Source organism: Mastigoproctus giganteus, chromosome 12, assembly GCF_048544385.1.
Source record: "Mastigoproctus giganteus isolate SK-2022 chromosome 12, ASM4854438v1, whole genome shotgun sequence".
NCBI classification, from domain to species: Eukaryota; Metazoa; Arthropoda; class Arachnida; order Uropygi; family Thelyphonidae; genus Mastigoproctus; species Mastigoproctus giganteus.
In genome coordinates, this window is record NC_143586.1 from 173,573,499 (window position 1) to 173,592,947 (window position 19,449).

The 19,449-nt window shown below is 39.5% G+C and overlaps 1 protein-coding gene across 5 annotated transcripts in view; it reads left to right on the forward strand.

The window, feature by feature from the left end:
* The window catches only part of LOC150077602 (1-phosphatidylinositol 4,5-bisphosphate phosphodiesterase delta-4-like), a 298,832-nt gene that overhangs the window by 147,484 nt on the left and 131,899 nt on the right, over nucleotides 1-19,449 (forward strand). The gene's annotated exons all lie outside the window — the stretch shown is intronic.

A 19,449-nucleotide genomic window follows, 5' to 3' on the forward strand; every position in this document is an offset into this window, starting at 1 on the left:
TGCTTTTTTTTAACCTGTAAAGAGTGGTTCCCATGGCAATTTATTTTTTTTGTTCGGCTCGTATAGGACCATGTTTTTTACCCAAACTTTAGTATATTTGAGAAATGGTCCAAAAATATAAACGAATAAAACGTTAATTCTTTATTTAATATTATAATAATGCTACTTATACACTTTAGATCTTTGAAATGAGAGATTGTGTGCTTATCCCATTGTGCAAAGCCAATGGTTAAGCACCATCTTGAGTACTGCATTCAGGTTTGAAGGCATCATTTTGGGAAGGACGTAAAGCTGCTGAAACTGGTTCGGGGAAGGGCAACGAGGTGAAGGGAACGAAAGAGTGATCTTACCAAGAAAGGCTTCAGTTCTGAAAATCGAAGCGTCTGGAGACTAGGCACTTGTGAGGTGATATGATTGAGGTGTTTGAGGCTTTCAATGGATTGGGAAAACTAATACTGATGGGATTCTTCCTTTCAGTTCCAATTGAGGAAGGATGGTTGCAAGTGGAATGTGCGGAAATGGGACAAATTCCCATCTGGTATAGCGAGTGAATGTCAGTAGTCTGAATAAATTGAAGGAAGAACTAGATAAACTATCAGAAGGGATGTACAGATGACATGGAAAGTGTTGTTTTTCTTTTTTGTTTTTAACTGCTGCTGCTGTATAAGCTTCATTTCTTGCATTATTTGTCACTACGTAATACTATTCAAGCCAATTGCATTTTTAGATTAGGTTTTCAGAATGAAACGGCAAATCACGTCGATTGATATGAGAATTGCGTGTTTTTTTTTTTTTTTTTGCATTTTTCAAAAAATGAAGTATCTCATAAAAATTTAAAATATGAAGAAATAATGCTGCAGTAATCTTGCATTTAACCTTTTTATCGCTGGATGGGGCTATTCTGTCTTGTCTAACGTTGCAGTGCGCGATCTCATCGTCTTTATTTAGGGTCCGTAGTTTAACGAAAGACCCTTATAATATCACTCGGTTGTCTGTCTGTCAGTCACAGCATTGTATTCTGGAACCACTCAACCCATTGACTTGAAATTTTGCATGTGTTTGTTCATCATGTGGGCCAACATAGCACCATATTGATTGTTGTTGACAAAAATTTGTCTGAGAAATGGGGGGGGGGGATAAATGTGAGGGGACAAAATGTTGTCGACAACCTATAGCTTATTATACACCGTCGGTAAGAACTCAACGAGAAGGTTTAAAATATAATTTTAAAATTAAAAATGGCGGCGCCAGACAGGGAAATGTGAGTAATATTCGAACCCCCCCCCCCCCGTCTCTAATGGAGCTAAAAATTTAAAAATAACATTTAGCTATGCGTTATTCGATGCTTATCAAGGGAAAACTATTCCGATTGAAATCTATCATTTACTTTTTGTATTAAAATAAAAAAAAACAATTTTTTATTGCATTTCGATTCTTTGTACTAAGTAACTTTCCTTTTGGTGACAAAAAGATTGCTAAATAGTTAGTTAATTCTATAAAGGTCATTTATAAATTTTGCGACGCGAAGTATTTTTTAACAATTTTCAAAGCTGGAGTTGTCCCGGCAAGGAGGTACACAGAGAGCCAGTGTTGAGGCGGTGGTGGTGGGGAGGTGCTTGCGCGGGCCTCATCTGCCAGTCGCTTTTCCCCAAAGACTTTAATCGCTTCTCCAGGAAGAAGTCAGAGTCGCTTCTCCCACCCCTTGTCATTCACAACAACTGGAAAGACTCAAATAGACAACGTTTTCGTTAGTTCCTCAGTTTTAGGCCAAGCCGGGTACTAGAAATTTTTTTTTTTTTTTTTTTCAGTTACCATAAAGCTCTCTATTTGAGTTGTTGTTGTTGTTATTTGGTTTTTAAGAGCATTAGCAACTAAGGCCATATTGCTCCGGTGCGGTGGTCATTCCCTGACCTTTTCGCATGCTCCGTATTTGGTGGTGACGGGCTCGAACCCCGGTCCAATCAAGAAGCGTGTGCTACGCACTGCTGCTCCTTCCCACCTGGCTACGGAGGCGCCCTCTATTTGAGATACTACACTAACGACCATTCGTGACTACGGACTTTTCATCCTGATTGCCCGGCACTCGGTAGTTGACCGATTTATTATAGCTTGATCTGTATAATTATCTTATTACTATCATGTCCACGCTGGTGGACATGATAGTAATAAGATAATTACGCCTGTGTTTAAATTTAAAAATGAGCGTGTTTGAAGTAATAAATGAAAAACATAATTTACATTTCCTATAATTTCAAAATAACTTTTAAAATGCAATAAATTAGTAAAATAATAAGAGGAGTTTACCTCAATATAGTGCATAGAACACTTCCGTATGATACCCTCCAGAAATTAAAACAGAAATCGACAACTTACCGGTACATTAGAGTAAAATATAAATAATTAAATAAACAATTTAACACAATGCAAATCAATTTAAAACAATTAAAAATCAAATTGACGCAATTAAAAGAATCTAACGAAAATATTCAAAACGATTTTCCTTCCTGAAGCTGACAATGCTTTTCGACCGTATGTCGTGATCACAGGAATGAAAATTACCGAATCGGGTTAAACCTGATACTTAAATAGAGATTATTTGTCTTCGCGCATGCGCGTAAAGGTCCACGCATCGGAGATCAAATATGGCCGCCGAACCTTAACCGAATTCTCGTGTAATTTAATTTCAACGGTTTCTGCAATTAATAGTCGCGTATAATTACGTTGAACGTTAAGTATTTTGGCCTCGTTAAATAAAAAAGTATGTTTTTCGTTAATGGCATGAAAGGCTAATTCTGACGCTGCTGAACGAGAAGCACGAACTGAGGCTTCATGTTGATTTTCACGAATATTAAGAGAAAATCGGGTCGAACCCTGATAAGACGAGTCGCAATCACCGCAAGAAATGTATACCAGATCATTAATTTGTGTTGCGAACGCTGAAAGAACCGAGCTATTGTTCAGTATAGTGTGTAACTTCCGTATTGGTTTAGCTACAATTTTAAATTCAGTATCTTTAAAGAATCTGTTAAGCTGTTTGTGCCACTGTTCAACATATGGGACAGAAATAAAGTATTTTTTGATATTACTATTGTTGATTGGTGTAGTATTTTGTATCCTATCCTTAGCTTGTACCCTAATTCGGTTTATTGTGGTAATGGAATAACCCCTGTTTAAGAATCTGCTAGTTAATATTTGTATTTCTGAGTCCAAAGCAGATTCCGTCGTTGAATTTTTATAGGCATTAAGAAATTGATTAAAGATAATCGATCTTTTGTAGGTGAACGGGTGATAGCTATTATAATGTAGAAGCATACCGGTGTTTGTAGGTTTTCGATAGATGCTAAATTGTATTTTGTTCGAGTCCCGGGTAAGCGTGAAATTTAGAAAGTTTAATGACTTTGTATCCGTATCTTCCCTTTCCAATGTAAATTTGAGTCTAGAATGAATATTATTAAACGAATGTAGAATGTCTTGGATAGTATTACTATCGGTAATAATTAGAAAATCGTCTAAATACCTCCCATAGTATGTGATACGGGTTCGAAACGGTGTCAAATGTATCTGCTCAATCGTTGAGAGATAGATCTCTGACATTAAGCCACTCAGGCTCAAACCCATTGGTAATCCAAAAATTTGTTTGTACACCTTGTCTCGAAACATAATGTAGTTAGTCTCAACTAACAGTTTAATTAAGTGAAAAATTTCCTTAATAGGTAGCTTCGTATAATTAATCGGTGTCGAGGTTTTATTTAACATATCCCAAATAATATCTAATGTGTATTCAACATTTACATTCGTATATAATGAGGTAACATCTAGTGAGAATAAATTGTCATTGTCGCCGAGTCTACAGTCTTTAAGCTTATTAACCAAGTAGTGAATAACAAAAGAAACGCGACTTCCTAAATTGAATACGCATGACAGTTAAGCTTTACGAGAACTTCGGGGAAATAAGGACATTATTATACAGAGGGCAGATAAAGGAGATACAGTGATAGTAGTAGATAAACATGATTATATTAATAAGTTAGATTCAGTTGTGTCAGATACCTCCACTTATCGTGAAGTAGACTCGGCACTGTTTACCAATTTGGTCAATCAATACAATAAAACGTTAACCACGTATCGAAAAAACGACTACATTACTATGGTTCAGTTAAAGGAATTGAAGGCCAGAACATATAATATTCCTGCACTTTTCGGTCAGGTAAAATTACACAAGACTGGGTTTCCTATTCGACCTATTGTTTCCTACAGGAACTCGGCATTTTCATCCTTAGCCACACATGTATATAACATTATAAAACCCTTTAGACAGGTAATACAATTTGGGATTAAGAACTACGAAGACAAATAAGAACTATTAAATACATTATTTAATAAGCTTAAAGACTCGGCGACAATGACAATTTATTCTCACTAGATGTTACCTTATTATATACGAATGTAAATGTTGAATACACATTAGATATTATTTGGGATATGTTAAATAAAAACTCGACACCGATTAATTATACGAAGCTACCTATTAAGGAAATTTTTCACTTAATTAAACTGTTAGTTGAGGCTAACTACATTATGTTTCGAGACAAGGTGTACAAACAAATTTTTGGATTACCAATGGGTTTGAGCCTGAGTGGCTTAATGTCAGAGATCTATCTCTCAACGATTGAGCAGATACATTTGACACCGTTTCGAACCCGTATCACATACTATGGGAGGTATTTAGACGATTTTCTAATTATTACCGATAGTAATACTATCCAAGACATTCTACATTCGTTTAATAATATTCATTCTAGACTCAAATTTACATTGGAAAGGGAAGATACGGATACAAAGTCATTAAACTTTCTAAATTTCACGCTTACCCGGGATTCGAACAAAATACAATTTAGCATCTATCGAAAACCTACAAACACCGGTATGCTTCTACATTATAATAGCTATCACCCGTTCACCTACAAAAGATCGATTATCTTTAATCAATTTCTTAATGCCTATAAATATTCAACGACGGATTCTGCTTTGGACTCAGAAATACAAATATTAACTAGCAGATTCTTAAACAGGGGTTATTCCATTACCACAATAAACCGAATTAGGGTACAAGCTAAGGATAGGATACAAAATACTACACCAATCAACAATAGTAATATCAAAAAATACTTTATTTCTGTCCCATATGTTGAACAGTGGCACAAACAGCTTAACAGATTCTTTAAAGATACCGAATTTAAAATTGTAGCTAGACCAATACGGAAGTTACACACTATACTGAACAATAGCTCGGTTCTTTCAGCGTTCGCAACACAAATTAATGATCTGGTATACAACATTTCTTGCGGTGATTGCGACTCGTCTTATCAGGGTTCGACCCGATTTTCTCTTAATATTCGTGTAAATCAACATGAAGCCTCAGTTCGTGCTTCTCGTTCAGCAGCGTCAGAATTAGCCTTTCATGCCATTAACGAAAAACATACTTTTTTATTTAACGAGGCCAAAATACTTAACGTTCAACGTAATTATACGCGACTATTAATTGCAGAAACCGTTGAAATTAAATTACACGAGAATTCGGTTAAGGTTCGGCGGCCATATTTGATCTCCGATGCGTGGACCTTTACGCGCATGCGCGAAGACAAATAATCTCTATTTAAGTATCAGGTTTAACCCGATTCGGTAATTTTCATTCCTGTGATCACGACATACGGTCGAAAAGCATTGTCAGCTTCAGGAAGGAAAATCGTTTTGAATATTTTCGTTAGATTCTTTTAATTGCGTCAATTTGATTTTTAATTGTTTTAAATTGATTTGCATTGTGTTAAATTGTTTATTTAATTATTTATATTTTACTCTAATGTACCGGTAAGTTGTCGATTTCTGTTTTAATTTCTGGAGGGTATCATACGGAAGTGTTCTATGCACTATATTGAGGTAAACTCCTCTTATTATTTTACTAATATTATTATCAACGTAGAACATATTTAGTAATACAGCTCTGATTCATACGATCTAAAATGCAATAAAATACTGAAAGTATGTAATTTGTCAAAAAAATACTGACACAAAATTTAACAATTTAAAATTTTTTGTGCTTTAGTTTTTGCAAATCCTTTAATTATTCCGCGAGTACCAGAGTTTTAAAAACGGGTGTTTCTACTGCAGCATCATGTCTTTCCGGAAACTGTGTAGATCTTAAATGAACCTTAAGTTTAGGGGGAAATCAGTAAGATTATCAGTGTTAAATGATGCAAGAAAGGAAGCTTATACAGAATCGGCAAAAAAAAAAAAAAAAAAAAAACCCTCCCATTTCATCTATTCATTCCTTCCAATAGTTTGTCTAGTCCTTCCTAGAATTTATTTATTTTTATCAAATTCCCCAAAAACGAGTGGAAGTTTGTTCAGCAATTAATTTTTCAGCAACTATCCTTCCTCAGTTTGAATTTGTGCGCTCTCACGTGTTGTGGTCTGAGCAAGAGCTTAAGCCAGTGGTTTTCAACCTTTTTTTAATAACGGCACCCCTAAGTAATTTATTTTATTTTGCGGCACCCCTGCTCAATTTTATAATTACATTTCATAATTTGTATTATGAAATGTAATTATAAAAATTACATTTCATAATACAAATTATATACTAATATAATAATTTTATTCTTTATATATAGGTACTAAGTAAACCAATTATAGATCACCACAAAATCAAAAAGATACCATATACCTTTTTATAATGAAATAAACATATAAATTACAAAATAATAAGTTTAAGTAACTTAAACCCAAATTACGTGGCACCCACCCCTGGAATGTTGTTGCTGCACCCCGGTTGAAAACCACTGGCTTAAGCCTTTCTTGGTGAGAGCTCCCCTTTGTTCCGCTCACCAATCTCGTTGCCTTTCTCTGCATTCATTCGAGCAGCTCAACATCCTTCCTAAAATGAAGCCTCCATACATGTAGGCAGGTACTCAAGATGTAGCCTTACCATCTCTTTATACAATGGGATAATCACCTTATCCTTGCTAGCAAAATCCCTGCATATCATTCACAAAACCGCATGAGCTGTCTTGGCAGCCTGTCTTTGCTTAGAGAACTTTCATATCTAACTGCACAATTACTACGAGGTCTTTCTCATTTTCCACTACCCTGACTATTGTTGGTACGTTACTGTGGGAGTTACTGCTACCCATATGCAGTACTTATGCATTTATTAATGTTAAACTCCAATTGGCATTTCTCAGCCCATCTGCCCAACTTTTCTAGATCCTGTTGCAGTAGCATACTGTCATTAACCACCTTGCCAACGTTTGTATCATTCGCAAACTTGGACATTAAGCCTGATATGCATGTATTCATCAAAATTATTGATAAATACAGAAAACAACAATGGGCCAAACAACGAAGGCTGAGGGAATCCACTAATAACATTAATCCACGAAGAGCAACGTCCATTGATTCCCACTCAACGATCCCTTTATCCATAGCAGCAACTTACCCTTAATGTCACACTGCTGCAATTTGTACAGCAGTCTTTTATGTGTAACACTATGAAAAACTTTCCGGAAATCCAACTAAGATATCAAAATTATTTTTTTGCATCCAGTTCCTTTGTCACTATATCATCGTAGCCGATCAAACAAAATTTCAAGATTGGTTAAACAAGATTTCCTCTTAACAAACCCATCTGAAGTATAAGTACGGTCTTGTCAAGATGATCTTGCACAGTAATTATTTTTACCATTGACTCCATTATTTTCGCTGGAAACAGAAATCGTTTTCAAAGTGAATGTGTTCAGACTTATTCGTGTGCATTTGCGAGAACAGATTATAGCAACGTCCACAATAAGCCATAACATTTAATTACTTTTATATTAATTTATAATTAAGTAATACTATATTAGCATCGGAGCGCTTTGACCGAACTGAGTTTGATTCCAACCTGTTATTCTGTCAGAGCCTTTGTCATTCACAGAGTCGTCGCACGTGGCTGTGCATATACTCTCTCACACAGACTCCTAATGAATAGGACACCGTCCAGAGTTTAATAGTTTACAAAATCTAAAACTTGAAATGAATAACAATTTAACTTGATTAATAATTTCGGTAGTAATGTAACTGTACGGTAAACATTCTGATACAGGCCCTCTTTTTGTTGTAAATGTTAGAATATACCTTATATTTAAGTAACTGTCTACAATTATTTGTTTTGTTTTTTTTCGGAGGGGTGGACGTTGATAAGACTTTGCGCAAAGGCGCCTCATGGCACGCGGCGGCCTGGGTCATTCACTATTTGACCAGTCTCTATACTGGGAATTTGAATTTTAAATTTCTGTGCGTACAGCAGCGATAATTTCACTGTCTTAAACTAAAAAAACGTTTTAGGGTTTACGTCATTCTGTACGCACGCACACACACTTATTTATATATTCAAAGTTCAAAGTATTTTATTTTCTGCGGACTCCAGGGTTTCCCCTATCCGCCGCTGAAGAGTAACTGTGCATTATTTACAATTTGTGGTTTAGCAAAACATCTTGATCCACCAACTTGACAGGAATGATTACAAACAATAAGTCTCTTGCCTGAGACCAATGTAGTATAGCCGGACATTTCACCATACTGTATATCCATAACACTTGCAACTCAGTTATTACAATTTGTTGAAGGCACCAATTTCTACATTAACCTTCAACTTATACAACTATACAGATAGTTAACCTACCAGTTCGGTTACAATGAGGTCAGACATATCTTACAATTTAAGATTTGCAATTTATGCACCTTATTAGAGACCAGGACACCGCCCACCCAATAGTGAACCTGGCACATCGACTTGTATATTCTAAACGCTGATATTGCCGTCCGGCAATAAACACAAATAAATTTCCTCATCAGAGGTCCTGTAACAATGAGATTAATATCAAGGAAAAATATACAGTGGTAGTACACTAATAACATAATTATTCTCAGTCGGCAAGTCTTTTCATTCTGCGGAAAGCCTTGTTCAGCAAAGTTAGCCAGTGCCTGATAATTTTCCTTACATTCTAAAAACTTGAAGTTATTTACATCATAAACTTCGGTCAATGTCTGAAGTTCAAATCGAATATCTACATAATATCGACATTCTAAGTTTTACATGTTGGACTGTCTTCTCTGAGCCACATTTACATAGAGGAGATGCAGCCAAACCCAGAGTAAATAACTTTGAGTTTAGGCTGCCATGCCCGGAAAGAAGGAAAGTTAGATAAAGGCCTGGGTTAAACCAGGGACAATGTTTTTTTGTCAAATTCAGCAACTTGAGGTATAAAAAGGGTAGTAATTCTTCCAGCAAAACGAATGGAATAGTCCATTCGTTTGGACTATGCCATTGGTTGAACTGTGACAATGTCTTTTCTTTCTACAATACTGAAAGTAATTGCACAGCACTTCGTATTTAATTGGTAGTTTAGCGTTGATTACCTGTAGTGCCGACGTTGAAACTGTGCCACAAGTTCTTGAAGTTGCAATCATGAAGCGCTGAGCTTGAGTCAAGATTTTTTCCACCATGACTCTGCGTATACTGGGGCCCCAAGCGCCCGCAGCATAACAGACAATAGGAATTAATATGCATTTGTAGCACAGCTTGAGAGTGGAGGGTTTCAGACCCCAAGAATCTCTGGTAATTCTGATTATTTTGCCTGTCAGTCTTGATTTTGCTTAGTGCATATTTAGCATGGGTAATGAATTGATGTTTGTTATCTAACATAATTCTTAGGTATTTGTACGAGTTAACTAATTTTATTGATTGTTCTTTAATCTTAATACTTGGAGGTCTATTTGGGTCTAATTTTCCTTTGAGAAGAAGGTTTTGTTTTGGGAACAGAAATAGTTAATTTATGTGTACTACACCACTCATCTAGGTCTGATAGGACTTCATTAGCACGGATTTCAAGTTGTAGTCTGGAGTTTCCAGAAACAAGGATAATTAAATCGTCTGCGTAAGCAATCTTAGTAGTGTAATTATGTTCGGTTGCCAGCCATCTATCAAGGACCACGTTCCAGCATACTGGTCCGAGAACTGATCCCTGAGGGCAACCACAAGTCACACGTCTTGCAACAGAGCAGGATCCACTGGAGACAACAAGTGAGCGATTCTGGAAATAATCTGTGATGAGATGATAAATAAGCACGGAAACCCCGGCCTCTCGGAACCTCTCCAGGACACTTTGCCACCAAACAGTGTAAAAGGCCCCTTTGAAGTCCACAAGGGCTTCAAAGGGGCCTTTTAATAACTAGATTAAGGCATTCACTGTAGACATCCCAGCAGTTGAAGCCAAACTGATATCTGTAGTTTCAGTTTCTTTCTTTATAGTGCTTTTGGAATCTCGCTACAATCAACTTCTAGTATTTTTCCGAAGATCGGAAGTAAAGCGATTGGGCAGTATGAATTTGCCTGATTTGCTGTTTTGTTGGTATTCTTAATGAGTAATTTAAATTTCTTTTTTCCAAGGAGAAGGGAAGGATCCATATTGTAGGCAGGCATTAAAGTGGTTCATCATCAGTATTTATATATACACTTGGTGATCACTGAATTATGACTAACCCATCCGCAGTGGATCATGCCGCATAACTCGCACTGTAAAGCCGAACAGTTTCCCATGCCAGAGCAGTGGTAATTTGCATCTGGTTGTGCTTGTTAAAGTAATAATTATGGGACGTAGTCAAGATACTACGGAGTTTCAAAAGGGCATGATTGTTGGATTTCATGTGTCGGATGCATCCGTATTGGAAATGGCATGTCTTGTCAGTTGCTCACAGCCCACTGTGGTTAAGGTGTACAAAGAATGGTGTCAAAAGGGTCAAACCACTTCCCAGTATAGAACTGTAAAGGATTACCAAGGTGATGTTTGTAGTTAGCGAAGGGTGCAGTGCGTTGTAAGGTCTCAACAGCAACTCACTGTGCGAAAGTTGACATCGCAATTCAAATGGGGAATGCAGAAACAATATCGTAAATGACGATTCGCCACACGCTCAGACGTATAGGTTCCATAGCAGACGACCCAAGAAACACCCCTCTCCTCCCCGTAATCATCGTCGACGATTACAGGGAGAAGAGGGGTCCAGTCCTCCAGAGTCCAACCAAAGTGTCAACAACACTTAGGTTGGATTCTGGAGGACTGGAAACGACTGTGCTGGCTGGATGAATCCAAATACCAACAGGTCAACGGATATCACCGTGTGTAGCGCAAGCAACAAGACGATGGCGTCATCCTACATGGACCACTATCCAGGCAGGTGACCGTGGCAAGATTTTCGGGGCATTTAATACGGGGCATGATTTTCTGGCAAGAAATAGGACCTCTGGCAAGTATGGACCATTGTTAGCATTAGTAGAGGCATATGATGCAAGAAAGCAAGCTTATGCAGCATCAGCCAAAAAAAAAAAAAAAAAACTTCCACTTCACCCCTCCGTTCGTTCGAAATACCTGTCCAGCTGAGCCTTAAATTTATTTAGGCTATCAACTTCCACAACAAGGGATGGAAGTCTATTCCACCAACCAACTACCTGCTGGCTAAAGGCAAATTTCCGCACATCTAATCCTACATCTGTCTTTCCTCAATTTGAATTTATGCCCTCAGGTGATTATTCTGAGCAAGAGGAAGAATCCCATCGGCATTGAGCATGCTCAAACCATTCAAGGATTTATACACCTCTATCAGATCACCTCACCTGTGCCGGCGCCTCCGTAGCCATGTGGGAAGGAGCAGCAGTGCGTAGCACACGCTTCTTGATTAGACCGGGGTTCGAGCCTGTCACCACCAAATACGGAGGATGCGGAAAGGTCCGGGAATGACCACCGCATATTCCCGGAGCAATATGGCCTTAGTTGCTAATGCTCCTAAAAACCAAACAAACAAACCTCACCGGTGTCTAGTCTCCAGACACTGTAATTTGCAAAACTTAAGCCTTTCTTCGTGAGAGCAACCCTTTGTTACATTCACTAATCTTGTTGCCCCTCTCTGTACTCGTTCCAGCAGCTCTACATCCTTCTTGAAATGAGGCCTCTAGACCTGTATACAGCACTCAAGGTGTGGCCTGACCATTGCCTTATACAAGGGAATAATCACCTCCTTATCCCTGCTAGAAAAATTCCTGTATATCATTGACAAGACACCATGAGCTACTCTTGCAGCCCGTCTGCACTGCTCAGAGAACTTCATATCTGCCAGCACAATTATCCCCCAGGTCCTTTTCATTCTTTATCACTGTCAGTGTAGTACCACAGAGTTGATACGTTGCTCTGGGGTTGCTGTTTCCCATATGTAGTACTTTACATTTGTCAATGTTAAACTTCATTTGCCACCTCTCAGCCCATCTGCTCAACTTTTCCAGATCCAGTTGCAGCAGCATAGCGTCAGTAGTGTCCTTAACAACCTTGCCATTCTGTGTTGTTTCACTGGTAAGGTCTACCGACAACTCTTAGGAGACAATGTGCTCTGCTGTATTGCACTTTTTTTCCAGACAGAAACAGGATCTTCAAAAGACGATAATGCGTAGTGTCTTCGGGCCCGCATTGTGCACAAGTGGTTCGAGGAACACGGTAAAAATATCGCATATCTCGATTAGCCTCCAGTTTCACCTGATATCAGTATATCCCTCAACCAAATTGCACACTTGTGGAATGTATTGGAAGTGAGGCGGAGGAACACAGAGCTATCATCTATTCCGGCACTGTGGCTGCAGATCTCTACGGACATCACCAGACATCTAGTGGAGTCAATTCCTAGACGAATAACGGCTATTATCCGTGCCGTGCCAACGGTGGCCCAACACGATATTTGGTAGGTGGTCATAATTCAGTGATCACTCAGTGTATGCACAGTATATGTATACAATAAATTAATTAAATAAGTAGAAAGGGACATATAGATATGTCTTCTGTTGAAGATACTTTCAAAATCGGTGGTATGTCTGTATTTATTTTCGGTGCTTCTGTAACAGAAGAATACGTATACACATTCAGTGGCGGTCCCAGGATTTAAGGGGTTATGCTGAAGCAGTGTTTTGAAAATCATTAAGCTTTAATAGTATTAGCAATAGCGGCAAATGATGCAAGAAAGAAAGCTTATATAGCAACGGCTAAACCCACCCACACACCCATTTTTACCCTCCAAGAATTTTTCTAGTTCTTGAATTTATTCAAACCATCCACTTCCACGACAACAAATGGAAGCCTGTTCCAACAATCAACCACTCACTGGCTGAAAACAAGCTTCCACACATCTATCCTGCAACTGTTCTTCCCCAACTTAAATTTATGTCCCCTCATGTGTGTAGTCTCAGCAAGAGGAAGATTCCATTCATATTCAGCTTACTCAATATGAAGGCCTTAAACACCTCAATCAGATCACTCTGCAGATCAATCTAATCTCCAGACGCTGCAATTTCGTTAGTATCTGGGAAATCGGCTGTAAAATCCCTGGTAGATCCCTCAGAAACCGTCCAGTGCTCTGTTCTAACCTGCAGAAGCTCTCGACCTTCAAGCTGCATTTTCCGAACATCATCATCATCGGCGCGCTGAACTCCGCAAACATTGATTTGGATGTGTGGTCCAGAGATTCCCTACAGAGAAGAAAAGCTCAAATCTGTAGTGAAGTGCAGTCAGCATTCCTGCAATTGTCAGCAGAATAACTCCCAGTGAAAGTGTCCAGACCAGACTGTCTTAATGTGTTGCAGCTTACATATAATAACTATAAAATCTATATAATGCAATATAAGCTCTGTATAATAACTATATAATGCAATGTAAGTTGTATGTAATCTATTAGCACTTTCTGCGCATTTTATGAATTTGTGGACCCACGTAGTTTATGTACTGAATGTAATGTGTACAGTTAATTGTGAGATTCCTCTGGTTGCCTGTAGCGGGAATCGTGTCCTACATTTCTATGAAGAAAGAATTTTATTATTATTATTTGCAGAACTGAAGCCTTTCTAGGTAAGAACACCCTTTTGTTCCCTTCACCAATCTCGTTGCTCTTCTCTGCGCCCATTCCAGCAGATCTACATTCTTCCCAAAGTGTGGCCTCCAGACCAGTATAAACCAGAGTTTAATGGTCAGTTTTGGTCCCTTTTGTATGTGAGAATGCTCTAGATGCAGCCTAACCATGGCCAATCAAGCAGCAGTAAAGAAAGTCCATATTATTTCGATCACAAGGGTGGGTATAGGGTGATTAGGCGGTCCCAGGTAAGGGACCACCAAATTCTGTCACTCGTCCTTTTTCTACTTAAATTTGTTATGTGCATGCATATTTCTGTGTTTTTTTTATGACCCTCGTTAATTTAATTACATTACTTTATTATTATTATTAGCCATATAGTGCAAGGAAGCCTGAATCTTTTGCTGCACCAGCTAAAAAAAAAATATATATATATATTTAGAGAGAGAGAGACCAGTTTAGGACCCTGGGTGTGACAAGCCCATACTCACGAGATGTTGAGCCTCTGGGGTTCAGGTTGTTGTTGTTAGGAGCATTAGCAACTGAGGCCATATTGCTCCAGTGATATGTGGTGGTCATTCCCTGACCTTTCCGCATCCTCCGTATTTTGGTGGTCACGGGCTCGAACCCCAGTCTAATCAAGAAGCGTGTGCTACGCACTGCTGCTCCTGCCCACCTGGCTACGGAGGCGGCCTGGAGTTCAGGGTAACGCCGGAAATATCACTTATATAGGTGGAGGAAATTGAAAATTAACATTAATTCAGTGGCAACTCATGACTGTTGTATGGGGGTGCTGCTTCTTAAAGTTGCATTAAATTGTGTTGGTTATAAGCAGAGCCGGCCCGAACAAAAGCGGGGCCCGGTGCAAAGTTGACTTGCGGGGCCTTGATACAAATTTCGTACAACAAAATAATTTATTGCATTTTGATATTTATTACATTGCGCACAAATTGGTTTAGTAAGGATTACATGAAAATGATAAATATTAAATTATTTTAATAAAATTAACATTTCAATCACAAAAAAATCTTTAATAAATCAAATAGGAAAAATAATTGCTTCATATACTTATAAAATACAATTTGGTATGCGACTTAATCGAATAAGGTCACAATATGTGATTTTTGTTTCATTTTCTTACATGTTTTATAGCAAATTCGTTGATAATATCATCATAATTTAGTTTTTTGGCTATTTCGGATTCGATAGATAAAATGGCTAAGGAGGTAAATCGTTCTTGACTAATGCTAGATCTCGAGTAATTTTTTATTATTTTCAATCTTGAGAAAGATCTTTCTGCAGATGCGACGGTAATTGGTAAGGTTAATATATTTTTCAGAACAGTAACAAAATGTGGATACAATTGAAATAAATTATTTTTCAGTAAATATTGTAATATTTGTAGTATTGTGATCCTGGAAGGCAAAACTCGACGACAAATTTTGATTTCATCAAATAAATCAACGCAATGAATATCGTCCTGCGAGGTCGCATTTAAGTCTTTGCAACATTTAAGAAGATCGTTTTCAGTCAGTTTTTGAATATTATCCGAATTATATAAAAAAACCATATGATGTCTCATGTTCGTGATAAATTTCGAATCTTTTCTTAAAAGAAATAATCGCACTATCGATTATGACTAGAAAATATTGAATTATGAAATATTCTTCGCCCGATGAAATAGGCTGATCGGTTCCTTCATAACAAATTTGCTTTGTTTTTCGTCCAGTTCTTTGATTCTTAAATTCAGATGTCACTCGTAATTCTTCAGCTATTTCCTTTGCACTTATTAAACAAGATTTGAATCCCGATTCACGATACTGTTCAAAAAAATTTAAAAGGCCTTTTAAATGCGAATTTGCAGTACCGATATCTATATTTGAATTTTGAAATATCTTGATCACAATATTTACTTCATTCAGTATGTCGTACCAAATGACCAAACTTAATAAAAATTCAAATGAAGTAAGTTTATTTTCGATTGATTGGATTTCGTTTTCATATCACTGGTATGTTCATAAAGGTATTTCAAAGCTAGAGAAAATTGTGGTACTTGGTATCTCACAGATTTCACGCTTTCGAGGCGACATTCCCATCTCGTTTCTGACAGTGGTTTTGGAGTAAGATGTTTGACACACTCTTTTAATATATCGTAGCGTATTACAGAACTTGCAAAAATATTATATATGCTTTGTAAAGTCCCAAAAAATGAATTTGCAAGAGAAGATGATTTTGAAATGTCTCCAAGAACTAAATTCAAATTATGACCTCCGCAGGGCATATGCTGTGCTTTGGAATTCTTTTGCAGGATAAGTGCTTGCACACCTTTATATAAACCTCTCATATATGAGCTCCGTTATCGTATCCCTGTCCTCGACAGTTCCCTAAATCTAATTCCTCCTTTTCTAATATGCTTTCAATTTTAGCTGATAACCCTTTTCCTGTCGAGTCTTTTACTGTTTCAAAACAAATAAATCGTTCTTGTATACTCACATCACTTTCAGAATTATCTACATTCTTCTTCTTTGGTCCTTAGCTGGCAGCTGGGGGAGGCGGTTGGCCACGCAACCAGTATGCTGCTGTAGGTGCCGCAGGGTTTCGGACTTGCTCTGTGATGTTCTTCCATACCTTACGATCCATGGCTTCAGTCCTGGCCTGGTTAAGGTCGAGACGTTGGCTCTTCAAGTCATCTTCCACTTGCTTGGCCCACGTCTTCCTAGGCGCGGTCCGTTGGATGCCCCATTGGGTGGGTCGTTGTCTCCAAAGGAGTGTGGATGGTATTCTGTTCGTGCCCATTCTACATACGTGGCCAAACCATCTGAGCCTTCGCTTCTGGATTTGGTCGGAAATGGTTGGTTGCTGTTGGCATCTGGCGCGGATGGTATCATTAGTGATGCGGTCGCGAAGAGAGATGCCCAAGATCTGCCGCAGGCATCGCATTTGGAATACCTCAAGTTTGTTCAAATCTAACTTGAGACAAATCCATGTTTCCGATCCGTAAAGAAGAATGGGCAGGATCAAAGTCCGGAAGAGTCGGATTTTAGTCTTTGTGGAAATGTTGGTCCTCTTCCACAGACACCATTTGAGCGAGGCGAACGCAATGGCCGCCTGTCCAATTCTGCTGTGGATTTCCATGGTGGATGCAACTTTCTTCTCCTGGACCAGCGACCCAAGGTATTTAAAGTCCTGCACTTGCTCGATCTGGACGCCTTCGAGATAGATGGTGGCTTGCGACCCATCTGTTGTCAGGGCCTTTGTCTTACCAGCATTGATCTTCAAACCATATGGCCGGGCAATGCGGGCAATGTCGTAGAGGATGTCCGTGGCTTCAGCGTCGTTATCGGCAAGGATAGCACTATCATCAGCAAACATCAGGTCAGTCACATAGTGATCCTTGTCATATTGTATTCCCTGTCTGTTTCTGAATGCTTGCCTCATAATGGCGTCGACCACGATGTTGAAAAGCAACGGGGAGGCTACATCCCCTTGGCGGACTCCAGTTTGGATGGTAAATTCCTCAGATAAATCGTTCTGGATGCGCACCTGGCTGGTTAAACCGTTGTATGCAGTTTGGAGGAGTGTGATGACTTTTCGAGGTACATGTTCAACCTCTAGTAGTTTCCATAAGGCAGGCCGGTGGACACAGTCGAAAGCAGACTTAAAGTCAATGAAAACAATGACGGTTCGCTGTCCACACCGGATCCTCTCCTCCATCAGCTGACGAATGGCAAAGATTTGATCACAGCATCCTCGCCCGGGTCTAAATCCTGCCTGTTCTTCTCGACTGGTTTGCTCGCGATGTTTTTGCAGTCTTGACTGGATGATCTTCATAAAGACCTTTCCGATGATGGAAAGGAGGCTGATGCCACGGTAGTTCTTGCAGTCCCGGTTATCACCTTTCTTGTGGATCGGTACGATAATGGCTTTCCTCCATGTTAACGGAATTTGTTCAGTGCACCAGATGGTTTTGAGGAGTGAGTGTAGTCGGCGAAGCAGTACATCTCCCCCGGCTTTGATCGCTTCTGTGGTGACTTGGTCCACTCCTGGTGCCCTGCCATTCTTCAGGGATTGTATGGCTGCTTTCACTTCTTCTACTGTAGGCTCAACATCGACCATGGAGACCTCAGGGGGGGTCGATCGAGAGTGCTGTTGCTGGCGGCCCCTGAGGTGGGTCGTGATTATACAAAGCTTTGAAGAATTCACTCCACCGTTGCAGGCGTTCGGATGGTGATCGCACGAAGGTCCCATCAGCATTCTTGATGTTGTCACTAGTCAATTTGGTCTTTCCACTCAGACATCTGAGGGTGCGGTAGAGAGTGCGGTACTCGTTTTTGGATGCCGCCACTTCAAGATCGTCTGCCACTTGGTTCCAGTATGCTTCTCTTTCTGCTGTCATTCTTTGTCGGACTTCTCGGTTTAGCTGCCGGTACCGTTCAAAGTCGACCAACTTTGCCTGTTTCCGTTTGTCCACGAGGTCGAGGCACTCGTCTGATATCCATGGTTGCGTTCGACGTCGGGCAGGTGGACATAGGGGCTTGGCACATTCCAGGATGGCATCAGAGATCTGCTTTTCTTCATTTATATCCTCGGGCACGGCCAGCATCTCGAAGCGGTTGGATAGGGCGATCTGATATGCCTGTTTGTTGGCAGCATTCATTAGCTGCCTCCAGTCCAGCTTGGCTGACCGAGATGATCTTTTTGCATGCCGTAATTTGAGCTGCACTTTAGCCCGGATGAGGTAGTGATCAGATCCGCAATCAGGTCCCCTCATGGCACGAACGTCCATGAGTGATGAGCGAAATCTGGCATTGATCAAAATGTAGTCCAGGATTGCTGAGTCCTTGCCAGATGGATTTCGCCATGTAAGTTGATGTTTTTGAGGGTGCTGGAAATGGCTGTTTCCAATGATCAGGTTGTTAGATGCGGCAAAGGACAACAAACGTAAGCCGTTGTCATTGATCTTCCCATGGCCAAACTTGCCCATTGTTGTTTCCCAACCAGATCTGTCCACGCCAATATGGGCATTAAAGTCCCCTGCGAGGATGATCACTTCTGTCTGCGGAATTGAATCCAGCGTATGTTGGAACTGGTTGTAGAAGTCATTCTTGGTCGGGTCCAGGCTAGTCTCAGTTGGCGCATAGGCGGAGATAATATGGGTCTTGATGGTGCCCTTGACAGTAAGGACTGCCAGGCGGTCCGATATTGGTTGGAAAGCGATCACACTACTGGTGGCCTGAGCATCGACCATAAAGCCCACTCCTGCTTCTCGTTTCTCACCACCAGAGTAGAATAGCATAACCGCTTCGATAGGTGCTGGTGGTTGGATGATCATCGTTCCAGACCCGGTGAGCCTTAATTCGGATAATGCCGCGATTGATATCTTGCACCTAAGTAGTTCTTGGGCAATGATTTCCTTTTGTCCAACGTGGTGCCCCGTTCGAACATTCCATTCGCCAATGTTAATTGTCCTTTTCG